General features: G+C 39.2%; 1 long non-coding RNA gene across 2 annotated transcripts in view; it reads left to right on the forward strand.

The window, feature by feature from the left end:
• LOC112667761 (uncharacterized) overlaps positions 1 to 16,168 on the forward strand; it is a 102,913-nt gene that overhangs the window by 80,632 nt on the left and 6,113 nt on the right. For both annotated transcript variants that reach the window (XR_003141303.3, XR_003141301.3), the window contains one exon: positions 15,428 to 15,573. This is a non-coding gene — a long non-coding RNA (uncharacterized LOC112667761). The remainder of the gene's footprint in view (positions 1 to 15,427; positions 15,574 to 16,168) is intronic.

Here is a 16,168-nt window from a genome sequence, read left to right on the forward strand (position 1 = left end):
TAAAAGTTCCCAACGTTTTTCATGTAGAAACTGGATCTGATGGGTGGAGAGATAGGGAGAGGAAAGACAGACGCAAGACAGGATACTGTTGCAGTGAGTGATATGGTGGCTTGGATTAAGTTGGGGAGAGTGGACAGATTTGGAATACATTGTGGATGTAAAACTAACACATCTTGTAGGTATTTTGGACATGGGGGATGAGAAACCAAAGAGTCAGGTAGGCTTCTCATGGTCATGTCTCAGATTGGTAATTTTAACTGAAATGAAAGAGATAATAGGGCTATAGAGAGAACAGAATATTTGCTTGGGGGTATATCTATGTGACCCTAGGGAATGGTTGTGGATATAAAGAGATCAATTTGAGACATATTATCACTGAGATGCCTTTGAGACATCCAAGAGAAAATGTCAAGTTAATAGTTATATATACAAACCTTCAACTTAGAGGAAATGTATAGATTAGAGATACAAATTTGGGAATTGCCATCATATAGAATAGGAGTCAAAAGTATGGTTTTGAATCAAGACTGCTTGAGTTTATCTGGCTTCGGTAGCCGTGTCATCTTGAGCATGTTATCTGTAGTTCAGATTTGTCATCTATAAAACCATAATAATGATGCTAGCAATTACCTTATGTAAATAAATTGATACATGTATAGAATCTAGAAAAATTTCTGCTTGTGTTAAGCTTAAATAAGTGCTGGTTGCTAGCATCATCATCACCATATGACCACCACCATCATGATCATGATCATCATCAACAGCTTGATGGGTTACCTTTCTTGGGTAAATTTTTATTTTTGACTAAAGTACCCTGAAAATACTACTTTACTGCCAAGATAATGACTCTGTAATAAAATTTAAGGTGAAGGCAAATATTCTATGGAAATTTTTTTTAAGATTTTACTCCTTTGAGAGAGAGAGAGAGAGCAAGCAGTGGGAAGGGGCAAAGGGAAAGAGAGAAGGAGACTCCCTACTGAGTAGGAAGTCCAATGTGGGGCTCAATCCCAGGACCCAGAGATCATGACTGGAGCCAAGGCAGACACTCAGCCAACTAAGCCACCCAGGCACACACCCCCACCCCAGCCATGGAAAATTACTATAGAAAAAATACTCTTGGAAATAGGATATTTTGTAGCCTTCCATCAGAATGCTGAGTTAATAATCTAAGCCACCCTAGAATCCACTCTGTGCAGTGTCTGGCACATAGTAGGGGCTAAAAGAATATTTGTGGACTGAACTAACATTAAAATATATTGACCACAGTCTGGATTTTTTAAATTGTGTCTTCCCTAGAGTGTTCTAGGAATTTGCAGAACACTGCTGGCTCACCGACATGTCAAAAGGATCTTTTGCCAAATTTCATACCAGGATTGCGTGTATTTCAAGCTGTTCTGTTACATTTGCCAAACAGACTACCTTCTCCACTTCCAGTACAAACTTATAATTCAAAATACACACACCAAGAAGAGCGATTCATTACCATTTTGGTCACTGGATGAAGTCATAATCTTTGTTTGATTCAAACGACTGTTGTTGTTGTTGTTGTTGTTGTTGTTGTTTTCCCCCTATCAGCCAGGGGTCCTGGTCTAGTGTAATCTCTCAAACACATGTAAATGTTTATGTGATAGAATTGTCAAATAGCAAGAAAGGATAAGAATCCATACTCAAACCACAGTCACTGAGCTCTCCATGCTGGTAGTAAATATTCTGGTGCACTCTAGTGGTGGAAGGAGATAGACTGGGGAACTTGGAGGTGCAAGAGGATTAGGAATCGTGATTATCACTTTGAAAAATGTGCCTCCAGGTGTGGGTCTCAATCCATGACCAAAGTAATGTTTCACATAAAAGCTAGAATTGACATAGGAACTTTGTTCTTTCCCACCCAGAAAATACCGGGAGGAGAATGACTACCTGGCTTTAATAATAGAGCACCTCCGTTTAAATAGAAATACAATATGTATTGCTGAAGGCGTCCTGTGTTTTGTGATCATTTTATTTCTGACCGAGTGGAGTTCATTGTTATCTTCCCATTGGGAGAGTAAGATGTATTTTTCAATAAAAAGCTGCCAGGGACTAGGGTATGTGCATGCAAATAGGACAACAGTGGTCATAAATGTAAATTATACATTTGTACACACATTGAAAAAATGTTCATTTTAGATGATTTTGTAGTTTCTTCCTATCTCCCCATCATGCCCCTGGCTTTTCCTCTCTGTAATCAACTCTAACTCCCAGATCTCTGATTATTCACTCCTTGGCTCACAAAAACCTCCTTCGGGTGCCTCTTATTTTATTTCCTTGCTGCTGCTAATCCCTTTTTCTGATCATTTGTATCTCCACAGATTGTAAATTTCTGGTAGACTCAGCTGTGCTTGATCATCCCTGCCACATCCCCCAACACCCTGCACAGTGCTTGGTGCATAATGGGCATTTGGTAATATCTGATGAGTGAACAAATTTATGAACATCCTGACCTGCTGTTTTAGAGACTCATTATAATGATGGATTATATTCATAAGCCTGCATCCTCTGAAGTCCCCAGCTCAGTCCCAAAAGCTAGATGGCAGGGAGGTTGGACCTCTTCGCAGTTTTTACCCTTTGAGAACCAGGTGGCATGCCAACAAGAGTTAATTTCACTCTGATTCCTTTCCTTCTAAGGGACCAGCAGGATCTTCTAACTTTGGATACCTTAAGGGAGAAGGGGAAATTCACTCAGACAACTTGGTGTCCAAATTACCTTATAAAATTTAAAAGTATGTGTGTGAGTATATGCATAATCAAGGGTGAGAGGGGCACAACACCCACCTCTATGTTGTCCAGTAGAAAAAGCCTAGGTTTAGGAATCTAGAGAACTGATGTGGATGCTCTACAACCAACTCACCGCATGGTCTAAGACAAGTAATGGTTCATCCATAGGTCCCAGGTATGTTATTTATCAAAGTAGAACCGTAATACACATACTCTAATGAAACAACAGATGTGAAGTGTTTGGCAGAGAAAACAGGGCTCTAAGAGCTAACTTTTGTTTTAACCATCTGGCTTTTGGGGGTATCATGCATGATACAACCTTAGAGGAAACATTTGAATTCATTCATTCACTTAATTGACAAATATTTTGTGGATCATCTATTACGTGCCAGGCACTTTTCTTGGCATGGGAAATAAATATAATGTGAGCAAAACACACACTCCTCTGCCTTCATAGAACTTGTATTTTGGTGAGAGAAAATAATAGCAAATAAGCAAATAACATATATGAACATAACAAATTCAGTGTTGTGAAGAAAACTAAGGCAGGAGAGAGAATGATAGGAGATGCAATTTTATAAAAGGTGGCCAGGTAAATACTCTCTACAGAGGTGACATTTACAGCAAGCCCTGAGTGAAGCAAGGAAGTGAGCTATGTGAATACCTAGAGGAGAAGCATCTGAGGCAAAGGAAACAGAGCATCAGCCCTGAGGTAGGAGAATGCATGTATGGGATCAAGGAAAATCAAGAATGTCATTGTAGCTGAAGTGAGTTAGCAAAATAGAGAGCAAAAGGAAATAGGGTATAGAGGGGTAGCCAGGGGGGTCATATTAGGCGATGTCTTGAAGGCCATGAAGAGCTTTTCAAAATAACTTTTTTACAATAGCTTTAAATTCTAGAAAAGATGCAAAGAGAGTATGAATAGCTTCCCATACACGCCCCACACCTGGTTTCCCTTATTATTAACATCATACATTAGTATGTGTGTTTGTCATAACTAATATACCAATATTAATATATTATTACTAACTAGAGTCCACATTTTTTTATATAACAATAATTTCTTCTGTATCAGAATCTTATTCAAGATACAACATTACATTTAGGCATTGTGTCTCCTTGGGATCCTTTTTGACCCTGTATGACCATTTTTGAGATTTTCTCTGTTTTTTTTTTTTTTATGGTGATTTTGAGAGTTTAGGGAAGTATTGGCCACATATTTTATGGAATGTCCCTCCACTTCAGTTTGCTTTGTTTATAATGTGGTTATGGATTCTTGAGTGGAAAATCACAGAAGTAAAGTGCCCCTCTCCTCCTATCATATCACGGGTACATGTTATTAACACGACTTATCACTGATTTTGCTATAACCTTTCACCTAAGGTAATTTTGCCAAATTTCCATCACTATTTCCCCCCCACCCCCATTTTCATATAGTACTCTTCCTTAGAAGGGCGTAAATATCAGCATCCCAGACTTAAGGGGTGGGAAGTTATGTTCCATCTTCTTGGGGGGATAATATCTACATAACTTATTTGAAACTTGTCTGCATAGGAGAGTTGCCTATTCTTCTCTATTTATTCTTCATTCATTCATTTAATCAACCATGTATTTATATCAGTGTGGACTTGTGGATACTGATTTTATATTGTGCGTTATAATCCAATACTACATAATTTATCCATTGCTCAGCTTGTTTTAAGTGTAGCCATTGGGAGCTCTTTCAGTGGGTTCTCATGTCCCTTTGACCTAGCCCATTATTTTATCTGAGCTATAGAGAGACAGACTCACCGTAATGGAAGCCATTGAAGAGTTTTGGGAGTCCCACCTGCATTTTAGGAGTCCCATGGCTACAGTGTAGAAAATAAATCACATGGTGGCAAGCACAGAAGGAAGGAGTTTGTAGGGTAGCTCTTACTCTAGTGTGGGTGAGCCATGACGGTGGCTTGGAAAAAAAGGTGCAAGAGTAGAGATGGAATGGAATAGGATTTCAGATATAACTTGTACATTGAGTTACAGTATTTCCTGGTGGATTGAATGTGGAGTGTTACATAAAGAAGAGTCAAGGCCAGGGTTTTTGTTCTGAGTATTTGAATAACTGGTGATACTACTTACTCCTATGGTGAACGCTGGAGAGAGGGCAGTTTTGGAATTCCAATGCATACAGTATACATATATCAGATCCACACTAAATCAAGCTCTACTTAAAAGAGCAATTGCCTTGAAAACCTTGTTTTGACTGGGTTTTCTGAGGGAAAGTAGCAGCATGATTCAAACACAGGCTCTTGGGCCAAGAGAGGCAGATGGTAGCTGTTCCTCAGGCTTAGGCTTAAGGGAAGAGTTTCCATTTATTTTTCTGAATATAGTTCCCAGTATCTTAGTTTATAAATATTTCTCTCTGACTGTGAATCTGGGCCTGCTTTGTCTGTATACATTCAACTCTCGTAGCCTTGGGCGAAGCTAGTCATTTGGAAATCTGAGCGCTCACCATAAAAAGCAAATCGAGGCAGCCCTTAAAAAGGTAAAATTGTTCCTTCCAAGGAGTAAGAATACTGAAAATGAGACTTGATTTTGAGAGACTTGGGTTCTGGATGAAGATATTTATATAAGTTCTCTGAATGAGTCTATGAGTAATTCTATTAACCAGCAGATATCGGCTATGGGCCTATTGTGTGCTATCCTTTGCCTATGGTACCAGGGCAAGAGTTGAAGTTCACTGACCACCCAGGGGATTAGAGATACCGCGCAGGAGTCTAGCATAGGGTGGGATCCACTGGGTGTCCCATCAATGGGGTATATTGTCATACTCCGTATCATGTACTTTACTCCTCTGGACCATCGTACATGCTGCTTTCTCCATCCGGATGATACTTCTCTTCCATCTCTGCCACTTCCACTTATGCCACTATTAATGGTACAATTTGCATTACATTGACTCATTATTTTTACTTAATTCAACTTCGCTTTTGCAATAATGCTTGTAAAATCCAATTAAAAAACCTATTGTATTATTCAACTCATGAAAACCAGTATATACTAGTAACATAAAAATAATGTTTTTGTTTCAAATACAATAAAAAATCATTTCTCATAACACCATTAAAGTGTACACCATTCAAGACCTATTGGGTTATGTTTCACTATACACCTATTGTCAATAGATTGCCAAGTCTCAATTGCCAAATCCTGATTGCCTACCCTCCCTTTATCCATACCCTCTGCCCTGCATCTTTGTAGTGCTCTCCCACTGTGGACAAGGTGCACATCCCTGCCCTTTGGGATGTTAGCAGACAGACTGCAAGTGAATGGTTTCAATCCTGTATTTTGAGCCCATCAAGGAGAAAGACTGTGTTAAAAGTTTGCTCAGCTGGGGCCTAGCACTCAGGAGATGCTAGCAGAAGCTTGTTAAGTACCGACTGATGCTATTACCATGAATGTGATTGTCAGCAAAAGCTATTACAAGTTTCCACTCCAAGGTATTTCACTTGCCATTCCCTTTCCCTGGGAAACTTTCCCCTCAATACGCACAGAGCTCCCTCTCTGACCTTCTTCACTTTTCTGCTAAAATGCTATTTTAGCAGAGGCCTTCCCTGGGATAGGCAATCTATCCACATTATCACCACCCAGTCACTGTCATCCCTCTGCCTGTGATGCTTGTCCTGGGATACAGGGGCCCCTCCTGAACGGTCCTGAGCAGGGACTGCCAGTCCTTTGAAATCATGCATAAAATTGTGAATGGGATACAAATGTTCATTTTTCTCGTGAAAAATTCCATAGCTTTCAACCGTTTAACAGCACCAGGGCACCAAAAGAGGTTAAGGACCACTGTAAGTTCATGGAGTTTTGTTTTTGGTCAGAGAACTATGACCTTCTCACATGTTTATGTGCTCGGCATCTGTCTCCTCGCAGACGTGGTAGGCAAGGACATTACACTGGCCAATTAGTTCCTACTTTCTAAAGTTTTGGTTATTCAATTCTATAATTAACCATTACAAAATTGGGTGACCTTTATGGTAAACCTGCAGCGCAGCAGAGATCATTTCACCTGGGAGGTGCTTGTAACTTCCTTCAAGGTAGTGAAGCATCTTCCTACAAACTATGCATCCCAAGCAGAAAGAAACCCTATGGAGCAAACATCTTCCTCGGCCATTCATAAACATCCCACTTTGTGAGTTGCCTTTTGTGCAAAGAAAGTCACTGTCTTTGTAGCTATCAAAAACTGTGCTATGACTCATATTCCTCTCTGAATGTCTGCTCTCTGGGTTTATAGAACAAGTGGCTTGATTTACATTCTGGCTCTGGCTACTGAGTGCAAAGCTGAGAGAAGGCGCTTACCTTCTGTTGGTCTCCATTTCTCTTTTGAAGTTAGAATAAAAATAGTATTTACGGCATGGAATTATTCGGAGTTTTATGTGACTTAATGGCTATGAGGTGAATAGGCAGTTCATAGCATATATGAGCATTCAGTAAATGTCCAGTTATAATTGTTGCTAGTGGTTATACCTTCATTGAGTTTCTCAGCCTGCCAGGGAAAGGGATATATTCATAATTACCTTTCAAGATCCAACAAGATTGTGTGTGTGTGTGTGTGTGTGTGTATGCGTGTGTGTTTCCATTCGGGGTCATCACCAGAGCTTTTGATACAACTGCATTTATGACAGTGTCTAATCACAGTGTTTAAAGTCAGGAAGACGTTCCTATAATGATTTATGAAAGTTCTTCTTGGACTTTTACATACTGTTTGGTGCCAGGACTGCCATGAATAGCGTGATCATAGTACGCTGTATACGCATAATGTCATTCAGCACCGACGACTTTATGAAGTAGGGGTGACCTCATTTTGCAATAGAGAAAAATGAGACTCATAGAGGCTATAATTTTAAAAGATGGCACAACCAACAAACACCAGCCCCACCTTGACCTATTTCGTTCTCCAGTAGTACGTTGTCTCTTCAATACCGCCTATAATTCCACTACTCCAACACAGCAACCATTTCTCTATTTCTGTGCTCTTTCATCATGCATATCTTCTTATTTTGGCATAAATATAATTTCCTATCCTACTCCTCACCTAGTATTACATTATAAATAATATTATTAAAGTTGTTAACAATTTTCAACCTTCTTGGCCGACGAAACCACTGAATGACTTTCCCCTGGTTTTAGGTGCTAATGCAGTCTCCAATTTCTTTGCACTAACAGATGATACCAACATAAGCATGTTTCTACGTTTTCTACTTCCTTTGAAAAATTTCTTTGGAAAAATTAACACAAGATTAGTCACCTTAATTATATAAAATATTTTACAGTCGATTGATACTAATGAATTATTTTTTTAATGTTATATCAATCTATTCTATGACCAGTGGTGAATGTACAGGTTTCCCACCATTTTGTGACATTAAATATTATTATTCTTTGTTAAAATAATTTGTTAAAAGATTTTCTTTCTCTATTTATTTGGGAGAGAGTGAGAGAGCACAGATGCATGAGAGAGGGGAGTGCATGAGTCGGGGGAGGGGAAGGGCAGAGGGAGAGCCTGGCAAGGCAATGTGGGACTGTATCTCAGGACCCCAAGATCATGACCTGAGCCTAAGGCAGGTGCTGAACCTATTGAGCCACCCAGGTGCCCCTCAACTTGCATTTTTGATTGTTTATTAAGGATGTTTACACATTCTTATTTAATATTTATTTAACATTTCCACATTTTTGAATTATTTATGTGTGCTCATTATCCATCTATCCACTATAATCTTGACTTTTTTTTCCTTTATTGATTTGTATTTTTCCAACAAAACACTTTTTTTTCTGATTTGAGTTTGTGTAAACAATTCCATAAGTTGTTACTTCTGTTTTTCTTTTGCAAAATTTAAAAGATTATGTTACAAATTAAATTATTCCTATAGGAGGAAGAGGTACCTGTAATTATTTGGGGGGAATAATATTTTCCAGATAAAATATTTTACATGTACACATCAAAGAAGTTGTACTTGGTTATGGGGCATATTCTCTAAATGTGCCTCAATGAGTTCTCTTGTGCCATATTTTCCTCAAGTGGACTAGTTATTTATGAAATTCTCTGAAATTCATGAATAAAATGAAATATACTGGCACCTAACTGGTTTAAATATTGCTTGAAAAGGACATTAAAAAATTTTAAATCCATGGGTATTTTTAGAAAGTTATTCATTTATTGGATTGAATAAACAGCATTGAGTTACAAATTTCATGGTTAAGCATTCTTTTTCTAGAAGAGGAATGCTAATCTCTGAGTTATTATTCACATTGTTCTTTAAAAACCTGTGATTTTTCATTTCATCTCAAGCTAGACCCATCTCCCACGAATCTCTTTATAGATACTATATGACAGCTTCAAAGGTGTCATGGCAGCAATTAAGTATCTCATAACTTATAATAATACCAATCCTTTCCTAAAACCTTGGATTTGAATGTTAATTAAGCAATTAGAGGCACAGGGGACAACCACCAGATGATGCTTCCTCAGAGTTTAGTCAGCAGACAAAAATGATGAATTCTATTAAGATTGTGTTCAAAATTAAAAACAAATCTCAAGCAACCTCAAATAAAACCCAAAATAACAATTATAAAAGCAATCTGAGAAATAAGGGGCTATTTTGTTGTGGGGGGGGGAGCTTTTTTCATTTTAATGGCAAATTCCATTAATAAAACATGAACAGGAATTCTTCATCCAAGCTTTTCCCTTGTGAATCATTTTTGAACTGTTGATTTGAGCAAATCCTTCAAAATGGAGCACGATATTAAAACCAAATCCACAAGGTACAGATGGAAAGGCAAGCTTTTAGCATATGTTTGGATTTTATGGATGACCGGTTCATTCTGATGTGCCCTACCTATTAATGAATTTCCTCATCTTCATACAATCCAGACTAGATCAGCAAGTTCAAAGTATTCTTTTGCTGCAATTGCTCACCCTCCCTTTATCTACCCCCTCTCAACACTCCCCCTCCAACCCTAACCCAAGGAAGGGCCCTGGCACAATGATGTCACCATGTGGGGCTCCAGATCCCCATTTGCCAAGACTGTGGATAAAATCTTTCTTTAGAGGGGTGAAAGCAGTAAGAGAGCTACCTGAATAAAACTTAAATACGAATTTATAAAAGGTACCATGTTTTGAGATTAGCTGATTAGCTAACACTCAAATTTATGATTTTAGAAAGATAATGACTCCACCCAAGGTGATTTTGTTATTAACCCAAAGAGACTGAGATTTGAATTTTTTAAATTTTTTAAAATTATTATTTATTTATGATAGTCACAGAGAGAGAGAGAGAGAGAGGCAGAGACATAAGCAGGCTCCATGAACCGGGAGCCGGACATGGGATTCGATTCCAGATCTCCAGGATCGCGCCCTGGGCCAAAGGCAGGCGCTAAACTGCTGTGCCACCCAGGGATCCCTGAGATTTGAATTCTTAAATGGAGGTCATTCAGGTTCTCTTGGAGTTTTACTCTCCCCTCCCCCCGCCCCTCTTGGTTTTATTTTTCTCTTTTCCTTTCTTTTCTTTTTGGTACTTTTTAGGAAAGTTCAACTAACAGTCACTGGTTTCAAGCAACCCATTAAGCTTGACTACTTCTACAATGCTCGACTGTTTTTTAGGGGTCTAAATCTCCATGTAACTTAGCCACTCTTGGACTTTTGCCCTCTAGCTCACTGGAAACGTCAATGTCTTTTGGAACCAAACATTTGAACATTGATCGAACTTTGCATTTCCACAGATGAGGACCATGAAACTCAATATATGCAAACAAGGATAGCAGCAATAGGGGAGAGTGCCTAAAAACACGTATTGTGGTGATAAAATCAACTCCACCAGACTAAAACAGGACATAACAGAAATCAATGCGGAAAAAAAAAATGTCACAGTGCATCTCATGTAGTTAGGGTATGCACTGTATTGGGATTTCTTTTTTCATTTAGACATCTTAAGTAAACTTAAGATCCTGTCAAATTGGGATCCCAAGTGTGCATTGCTCTATATTGTACATAAGCATGTACAATAGTTCAGTTCAATAAACATTTAGGAAATGCCATATCCTAGACACTATGGTAGACACTGGGCACAGAGAGATGATAAGGCACAAGTTTGCTTATTGAGTGGATGAATCAATGGTAAGACACTTTGAATTGTGTAAGAAAGGATATGGGCTCTTGATGCACCTGAAGTGAGGACAAGGGGAGGCAAGAGGATTTCCATCGTCATTATCACCATCACCACAGACCACCCTCATAGAATACTTACTCTGAGCCAGACCTTAAAACCTGACATGTGTTAAGTCATTTAGTCCTCAAAAAGATCCTATGAGGTTGAATTACTCTCACTTTAGAGATGAGAAAAACGAGGTGTAAAGAGGTGAAATAATATGTTCCAGGTCTCATAGCTAATAGGGTAGAGCAGAGATCGGAGCCCAACAGTCTAGCTCCAAAGTCGACTCTTCATCACTATGTCATTCTTCTTCTCACTACAAGAGACAGAGAAAGTGTTGAGACAGTTTTCCAGTGTTTTATCTCCTCTCCCACCTCCCCAAGGCTGAGGACAGAAACCCCTCCACTTTCTTCCAGAGGAGCTGTGAATGCGAACTTAGCTGTCTTGATCACCAACACTTTCCACCCCACGCGGCCTTACTGCCAGCTCCATCTTGTGAATAATGAGGAGGAATTGGAAGCGAGTCCTGGAAGCTTCCCTCATTCTCTGACTTCCCAGGAAGATGCTAATTTTGTGCTAGTTGGCTCCTATTTTATCTGATTGCTATATCTTTAGCATATCACTGTGTTTTGAAGTTGGCAAACTACCTGAAAACTTTCAGAAAAAAAAGAAAGAAGAAAAAAAGAAAGAAAGAAAGAAAGAAAGAAAGAAAGAAAGAGAAAGAAGAAAGAAAGAAAGAAAGAAAGAAAGAAAGAAAGAAAGAAAGAAAGAAAGAAAGAAAGAAAGAAAGGAAGAAAAAGAAAGAAAGAGAAAGAAAGAAAGAGAACCAGCCATTGTCCATTATCTTTTCTTCTGTTTTGTGTTTTCTTTCCCTTCCCTGGAAACTTGCCTTCAAGATTCTAATGTTTGGAAAAATATTCAGAAAGAATGAAGAACAATGGAAATCCTACATACATGAACCAAGAAAATGAAGTGTGAGTTTGGGAGAATTGAGTGTTATTGCCTGGGAGTATTCCGCTGGGATGGGGCCTGGGCTTCTAAATCTACAGACGAATCATGCCTTCTTCTTTTCTCCTCATACACAGGTTTTCCTGAGTACTTGGCTCAGAAATCAAACAGCTGCTCCACTAATTGCTTTAGGCCTCTAGTGTTAGTTGTTAAAAATACATCCCTGGAAGGAGTACTGCCCTCACTGGTTAGTACTGGGCACAGGAGTAGGCAAGACAATTTCTTGAGTTCTACCATTTGATGGCAATTAGAAAGCCAACACCCCAGCCCACACACAGCTAAGCTAAAACAAATCTCTGCCTTGCTACACCTACTTTTCTCTGTCTCTACTGGCACAGTGCTATGTCTGCTGGGGCCTCTTTGACTCTCTTTCCAGAAGCAATACCTCAATTTCTGAGTCAGTATTAGGGCGAGTAGAGTGATCAATAATAATTAAATTTGAGCATCTACACTGTGTCAATGGTGTGTTAAACACTACTCATCAAGTAAATATGATCTGCTTTCTTTTTGCAGATGAGAAAAATAAAGCAGGAAATAGTTAATAGCGTCAGAAGCAGGTAGGACTGAAAAATTAAGCTATCACTACGATGACCATACATCTTGGTTTACAAAGATTGCCCCCTGTGACACTCACTGTCTTCATATTATTCTTAATAACCCCCCTCTCCTGCACTCTCAAATGTTAGTCATATGATGACCCTGGTGATCATCCTTGTTTGAATTGGAATTCTGTGGCCCCAGTAATTCCGCTGGGTTCTAGTGTCCTTTTTAATCTCCCATCTAGAGTCTTATTTACTTCCAGTGAGGCAGGAAATCTAGTACAGAAATGGTATAGGGTCTAAATGTCCCCTTTAGACACCAAATTGCATTTTTTTTCCTAATTCTGATTTGGGCCAACTTTGAAACTTGAGTTTTGACTAGGTTGCGCCTCCTGTCAGTTAGTTTAGTATTCAGACCTTCTATAGGGCTAAGGACCTGTCTTTAAGTAGTTAGGATTCTAGCAGAGTTGATTAATACTGGCCAAACCCTGGACCAAAACTAGCTTCTTATTGCTTCTAAAAGATTGGGGAAATCTCCTATATGTACAAGACAAGGCCCTTGATGTTTTTGGTTACAGTCTGGTTGGTGTCAGCTCCTATGCCTGGATTAAAAAACCAAAAACAAAAATGGGGGGTAGGGTAAGGGTGAAGCTATACCAGCACCACCGGAGGAAAAATCTTTCTGCAGATCAATAGGGTCATGCAGGGTGTTGTGACTACCAGAGGTCCTGAGCCACATTAAACTAATCATAATATATATCTAAGTAAGAAATGCAACAGATCCATTCTATGGTTTGCTGGTCAAAACAATCCTGGGCAACTCTCTTCTCTTAAAGAGAAGAGCTCCTTGGTTGTTAAGATGATCAAGCCCATGACCTATGAGGAATTCTTTCATTCATTTATTCAACAACTATTTATTGAATGCCTATTATGTACGAGGTGGGGCATGTGCCAGTGTTGGGGATCCAGAGTTCTCTGCCCTATAGAGCATGGAGTCCACTGGGGGGCACAGACATTTACCGAACAGTCGCACAGATATAAAATTACTGACTGTAACAAAAGCAATGAAGATGTGCTGTGTGCTTTAAATAGGCGTAACTGGGGATCTGTGGGCAGTGTATGACACTGCTTCTCTGAAGAAGCAACAGTTGGGCTGAGCTCCGAGGACGAGTTAACAGTTAACTAGGTAAATGATGAGGGAACATGCAGGGCTGGGAAAGGGCATGCACTAAACTCTTGCATCAGGAAGGAGGAGCCCATTCCTGGACTAAAAGAAATGCGAACCCAGAGAAGTCTTATGCTTAATTTCAATAGCAGATGGCAATGGTGGGATGAAAGTGGGGTAGACTTGGGCAGTGTGAGAGCTTTCCAGATACCCTGTCTTCTAGAAGGGGAACTGGCCTGCTACAGTACCATTGGGTGGAGGTATAGAAAACTATTTTAGTTTAAAATAAAAAAGAACTTCCTGTGTCAATGTTTTGAAGGCAACCAGTTTCTGTCTTTGGAGCTGTGTAAGTGTAAGCTAGATCACACTTTGGATAGAATCTTGCAGAGATGTTAAAAGGGTATTGGAGATGTTGAATATTTAAGTCCATTTCAATGAAAGGACTTTGTGAATGACATACTTTCAATTAAAAACAAACGGGGGCGCCTGGATGGCTCAGTTGGTTGAGCATCTGACTCTTGATTTTAAGTCAAGTCATGATCTCAGGTTGTGAGATGGAGCCCGGGGTGGAGCTCCGTGCCAGACATGGAGGCTGCTTGGGATTCTCTCTCTCCTTCACCCTCTGCCCCTCCCTCTTTAAAACAAAACAACACAGAACAAAAGAAAACAAATAAGAGCAAAGCAAACTAGTCCTCCACAGAGGCAAAGTTCTGATGAAAGGATGCCATTACAAGTTGCCCAAGGAAAAAGCAAAGTTTTAGTGATTTCTTTCTGATGACATAATAGTAAGATTTTCAGAAGTCTCAGTCCTGGCTAAAGTTAGTTATAATGTCCTGGAAGTACAGCATTTACATTTTAAGAAAGTTGTTTTTTATCTTGTTTTCCTGTTCCTCACCACACCCCCACCCACCCCTAGAGATGTCAAAATGTTGAAAATGCTGACTCCCTATTGCTGATTGTGGCTAGTGAAGTAACCTGAATGCAGCTGAAGTGTGAAGAGTGAGAAAACAAGAGTATGAGCAGATAGTACCAATTTTTTACCTCCAAAATTGTAAACTTTGACTCAACTGTTGAATAAAAACTATAAATGGACAAAGGTGCTTGTAAGGCAGCTATCTTCTGATAAACCCATTCTTTTCTTCTAATTCCTTCTGGTTTTGTATTTTTGAATTATCTGGAATTTCTATATTTTCTTTGTGTACAGCGTACTGTATAGTCGTCATTGCTAGATGGCCCACTCAGTCATTTTTGTATAAGAGAGTTCTTTCTCTTGCAAAACAACAAGGAAAAGAAGTAATATTCTTCATATCTGTTTCTTATCGTAAACTAGAATTGATATGAAGTACCTTAATCAGTGGTTTTGGACAATTATGAAGAACCCTTTTTTTTAAGGCAGACATACTTTGGTTAACTCTATGCAAAAGCCCTGTGTGCCTTTTATAGACTCTCATAAAAATGTCTTCAAGCCAGACATTGAGTTTTACAGAAATAACACTTTCTAGTTGTCTCTCAACCACACACACCTGAAACACACACACACGGACGCACACACACACACACACACACACACACAGTAGGCTGAGGATGTCCCTAGTTTATCATGTCCTTTTTTATGGATAAGCCATTCACCTCAAAATGACTATGGGATTTTTTTTCCCTGACTCTCATATCATAGAAGTCATTGGTCTAGATTTTTTTGAAGGACAAAGAAAGTGCCATCATCCCCCTTTAATGCCAATGTTTCTCATTTTCATGTGTTTTTCCTATGTATCTTTTACCAGGAGAGCATCTTTAAATTTTCAGATACCTTGGAATTCTCTAAGCCTTGTTGGTAAACATGCCACAGCATCTAAAGCCCCTAAGAGGGCCTTCCAGTAACTTGAATCTTTTCTATAAGCCAGTATTTGCTTCAAGCTCCAGATAAAAGGTAAGCTTTCCTTTAATTAGAAAAAATCTTTCTAAAAACTGCCTATTGTATTTCCAGGAATGTGGTAGGTACTGAAGTTATAATGATGAATGCAATTTTGTTGTTTTGAGGTGGCTTACAGTAAGGAGAACCTGGCAAAGAAGTAATGATATACAGTGATAAACGCTAATAGAAGTATGAACATTTTGCATGTCAGGATTCTCAATCCTTTTTGGGTCATGGACCCTTCCGAGAACATAATGGTCTGAATTAGTTATCTGCTTTATACAATAAATATTTGCCTGAATGCTTAGCAGGTTAAAATAACATTATCTCATGCATTTACTAAAGGTCAAGAATTTGGAAGTAGCTTAGCTGGACAGTTCTGGTTTAATGGTATGTCATGACTTTGCAGTCCAGCTTTCTGTTGGGGCTGCTGCCAGCTGAAAGTCTGACTGGGGCTGGAGGCTCTACTTTCAATATGGCTCATTTCACACTATGGCTATTGGAAGGAGACCTCTAGGAGTTCTCTATAGGCCATGTCAGAAAAACTCCATTCCCAGCCATACGAGCCTCTTTATTGGATTGATCATGACATGGCCGTTGGCTCTTCTCA

The sequence above is a fragment of the Canis lupus genome, chromosome 21 (genome assembly GCF_003254725.2).
Source record: "Canis lupus dingo isolate Sandy chromosome 21, ASM325472v2, whole genome shotgun sequence".
Classification (NCBI taxonomy): domain Eukaryota; kingdom Metazoa; phylum Chordata; class Mammalia; order Carnivora; family Canidae; genus Canis; species Canis lupus.